General features: G+C 33.1%; 1 long non-coding RNA gene across 2 annotated transcripts; it reads left to right on the top strand.

The window, feature by feature from the left end:
• Positions 1 to 920: 920 nt before the first annotated feature.
• Positions 921 to 4,235, top strand: LOC130459918 (uncharacterized). 2 transcript variants are annotated; one of them, XR_008919647.1, is made up of 5 exons: positions 921 to 1,220; positions 1,804 to 1,866; positions 2,037 to 2,148; positions 2,293 to 2,404; positions 4,048 to 4,235. It is a non-coding gene; the product is annotated as an uncharacterized lncRNA (long non-coding RNA). The 2 variants fall into 2 exon arrangements; XR_008919648.1 differs by having other exon boundaries at positions 2,037 to 2,167.
• The last annotated feature ends 272 nt before the right edge of the window (positions 4,236 to 4,507 follow it).

The following is a 4,507-nucleotide window of genomic DNA, read 5'->3' as shown; positions in this document are numbered from 1 at the left end:
TCCATGCCATATCCATTTGTTTGTCCACTTCTCTAACTTTGTCCAGGCCATATCCATCTGTTTGTCTAACTCTGAATCACTGTTACTGTTAGTTATCATTATTTAATAGCTGCTGATAATACTCTGCTCTCCTACAACAACTGCACCTCCCTCAACTTCATTATCTTCTTCTTCATCAATAACCAAACTCTGCCTTCTTGAATTGCCCCTACTCCTTCCAAACATCACAACATCATCTTCTTCAACCCCATCCAGATTATCACTCATTTCGAATTCTAAGCAAAGCTACAAACAAAATGAATTGTTAATAAACTAAAAAGCTGAATCCATACTACAATTTTTCTTAGGTTGTATTGGTAATAAGTAAAGAAACTTTGAGCTTAACACAAAGTATATACTAGGAAGTATAATTGAAGTGTTAGAGTGTCAAGTGTTCCAAATTAAAACGTTACTTATTTGCAGATGCAACTGAATTTGAAGTAATTACCAATTGGTTGATTTTGATGGAAATGGTTGATAGTTCTTGGAAAATTGGATTACTTTACAATAATTGTGTTTGGACAATGATAGCTTTCAGTTACGGATATGAATTTGCGGAAGCAACTTCCAAAGAAATGTGTAGATGTGATTGATACTTTCTTGGAAATGAGGGAATGTAATTCTGTTCTAAAATTATTGAAACTTTACTTTGAGGAAAATCAAGTACTTTTACTCTGTAGTTTGAGTTTTGATCCTTCTGTTAGAAGCAGCTTCTCTGTCTGTGTCCCTAAACAAATACATTTTAATAGAAACTTTACTTTTTGAGGAAAAACAAAGTCTGATTTGTGATAGTATTATACTATTAGTATTCAATTTGGTTCATTTTTTTACTCTATTGATATAGCTTTTGTGATTTGATGCCTATCACATAAGATATTGCCCTGCCTTTTCTTGTACCTACTCTGTGAGTTCTTCTGTATATCTGTGAAGGAGAGATTTATATTTGCTCGTTGTCATTGTGCAGTTCTTTAAGCGCTCGGTGGATCAGTATGAGAGTGACTTGCAGTTTGTGGTCCAATCTCTTTTACTTTCTATGGATGTAAACGAGCTCCAGCTTGTTAAATCTGGTCTATGCTATGGAAATTGTATTCATTATGCTTTGGTGAAGCTTCTCAGATCGTCGGGCTACAATGCTGCAGTATGTGCTTCAAAATGGCAAGGTTGTAACAAGGTGCCTGGAGGTATAATCGCTTCCTGAAAATCTCATTCAATAACATTTTTTTGCATATTCTAAATTCTCGGGTTTATCCAATTCTCATACTTCCTCAAAACAAAAATAACTTAACCAGATATAAATTATGGCCCGTTGATGAGTTTTTTAGTTAAATGATCTAAAGGAAAAAGAAGTCCGCCTATGAGCTTAGCTCAATTAATAAACGAGCTGAACTTGAACATATTGATTCTTAAATGAATCAAGTTTAAAAAACTGTTTGAGCTCGTCTGGAAACTCAAGTTTGATTCAACTATGTTAAACAAGGTTGAACATGGGAAAAGTGATACACAAATCAGACCATTTACAAATGCACACACCTTCTACCAAGGAACAAAGTTTTTTTTTTTTTGAAGATTCTTTAAAGTTGAGAGTTGTACAGGCCAAGTATACATATTCTTCTTAAAGTGCGCGTTAGAGTTTTGTTGGGGGGCTGGGGTGGTGGGAGCATGATGATTTCTAAGGATGAATAATTATACGAACATGGTATTACAAGCAGTTGTTGGTCCATTGCCTCTTAAGCAATTTCTAATTGGGAGTTCAATTGTTTACAGGTGCATCCAGAGAAGTACCTGGATAGTCTTCAAAGCAGCTCGACTGTTGCTCAAATTGTGGAGGTATATCAGAAATCGTAGAAACTAGTCACACTATTTGGATTATATTTAGGAGTTATAGCCTTATGAATTTTGACTTTTACTCAAAAGCCAAAACCTCTAACGATTTTTTTGAATGTGTCAAACAGAGTTCTAAATATATTCTAATTGATTTTTTATTTCATGACCATTAGGTTGCTTGATATGCATTTGGATCCACAGAACGGTAAGGAACCAATGCTCAATGCTGCAGTTCGCCTTCTTCATAATCACTAAGAGTCACTCGATCCTCTGCAAGTCCTAGAGGTATTTGACCAGGACCACGGTAATCGTTTTGTTACTACATGCAACAACATCCATTTTTCATGTTCATTTTTCTTTGTTGCAATTCTGTATAACATTTTGATTTCAACTAGCTAATGCAATTTCATGATATGCTAATTGAAACAGATTAGAGCACGGGGTTTATAATCTGTCGCGACTAAGAGAATCAGCAGCCACCGGATTCAAGTCTTTTCACATCCCTGTTCATTGGATGCTTGACACCGGATTCGTCAGTCAGGTGAAATTATTTTCCTACAACCATTTTCTGTTGCACATCATTTTCTTGCACCCTCTCTTCTGATTTACATGTTTAGTATGTTAAGTTTTAAGTTTCCAAGACTTATTACAATCTACTTATGCACATTTAAGGCTTGTTTGGTCGTTATAGGTCATATTTAGGCTTAAATGAGACATTTTCGCTCCCAAATTTGAACTAAAGAACCTAAAAACTAATTTTATACTTATTATACATTTAATATGCATAGTTTTAACTTTCTAAGACTCATTACAATCTATTTATGCACATTTAAGGCTCATTGGGTCGTTACAGGTCATATTTAGGCTAAAATGACATTTTCGATCCCAACTTTGAACTAAAGAACCTAAGGACTTATTTTAAACCTTTTACATGATTAATATGCTTAGCTTGAAGTTTCCAAGACTCATTCCAATCTACTTATGCACATTTAAGGCTTGTTTGGTCGTTATAGGTCATATTTAGGCTAAATGAGCATTTTCGCTCCCAAATTTTAAATAAAGAACCTAAGGACTCATTTTAAACTTACTATATGTTTTATATTCTTAGTTTTGACTTTATAAGACTCATTCCAATCTATTTATGCACATTTGAAGCTCATTGCGTCGTTATAGGTCATATTTAGCCTAAAATGACATTTTCGCTCCCAACTTTGAACTAAATAACCTAAGGACTCATTTTAAACTTATTATATGATTAATATGCTTATTTTTAAGTTTCTAAGACTTATTCTAATATACTTATGTACATTTAAGGCTTGTTTGGTCGTTATAGGTCATATTTAGGCTAAAATAAGGCATTTTCGCTCCCAACTTTGAAATAAAGAACCTAAGGACTCATTTTAAACTTATTACATGTTTAATATGCATAATTTTAACTTTCTAAGACTCGTTCCAATCTATTTATGCATGTTTAAGGCTCATTGGGTCGTTATAGGTCATATTTAGGCTAAAATGACATTTTCGTTCCCAACTTTGAACTAAAGAACCTAAAGAGTCATTTTAAACCTTTTACATGATTAATGTGCTTAGTTTTAACTTTCTAAGACTTTTTCCAATCTATTTATGCACATTTAAGGCTTGTTTGGTCATTATAGGACATATTTAGGCTAAAATGACATTTTCGTTCCCAACTATGAACTAAAGAATATAAAGAATCATTTTAAACCTTTTACATGATTAATATGCTTAGTTTTAACTTTATAATACTCATTCCAATCTATTTATGCACATTTAAGACTCATTGGGTCGTTATAGGTCATATTTAGACATTTTCGCTCCCAACTTTGAACTAAATAACCTAAGAACTCATTTTAAACTTATTATATGATTAATATGCTTATTTTTAAGTTTCTAAGACTTATTCTAATCTACTTATGTACATTTAAGGCTTGTTTGGTCGTTGTAGGTCATATTTAGGCTAAAATGAGGCATTTTCGCTCCCAACTTTGAACTATAGAACCTAATACTCATTTTAAACTTATTACATGTTTAATATGCATAACCTAAGGCTAGATGAGGTAATTAATTAATTTTCCTTACTCTTGCTTCGTGTTTTAGACTATTAGGACATTGCCATTAGTTGCTTGAATGTTAAAATGTGATATTTTTTTTGTTTTTGTAAAGGTCTATACTCCGAGGAATACGTCTTATGCTAGTGAGGAAATTGATGTGGTTCGTGAGCAATGGGATGCAAGTATTTATTATTGGCCTAGGGGCGCTTGATCGAGTTAGTTTAGATATTATAGAACAATCTTTTATGTTAAAATGTATGCATATGTTGAAAATGGAACATACATATATTTAAATGTATATGGTACGTGCACTTTTGTTTTGGGATATCTTCAAAATACTATTTATTGTTTTTATATTTGTTATACAGGTTGCGATATTCTATTATTGTTGTGACAGGTTTCTGTATTTGGGCAATCTAGGTATCCCTAAAACTAAAATTTTACACCCTTGTTACAGCGTACATATATATATGTACGCTGCAACAAGGGTGTAAAATTTGGCAAAAACCAGACCTATTGCAGCGTACAAATAGATGTTCGCTGCAACAGGTTGGGTTTTTTGCAGCGTACAC

This window comes from Spinacia oleracea, chromosome 4, assembly GCF_020520425.1.
Source record: "Spinacia oleracea cultivar Varoflay chromosome 4, BTI_SOV_V1, whole genome shotgun sequence".
Taxonomy (NCBI): Eukaryota; Viridiplantae; Streptophyta; class Magnoliopsida; order Caryophyllales; family Amaranthaceae; genus Spinacia; species Spinacia oleracea.
This window is presented reverse-complemented; position numbering and strand designations above follow the sequence as displayed.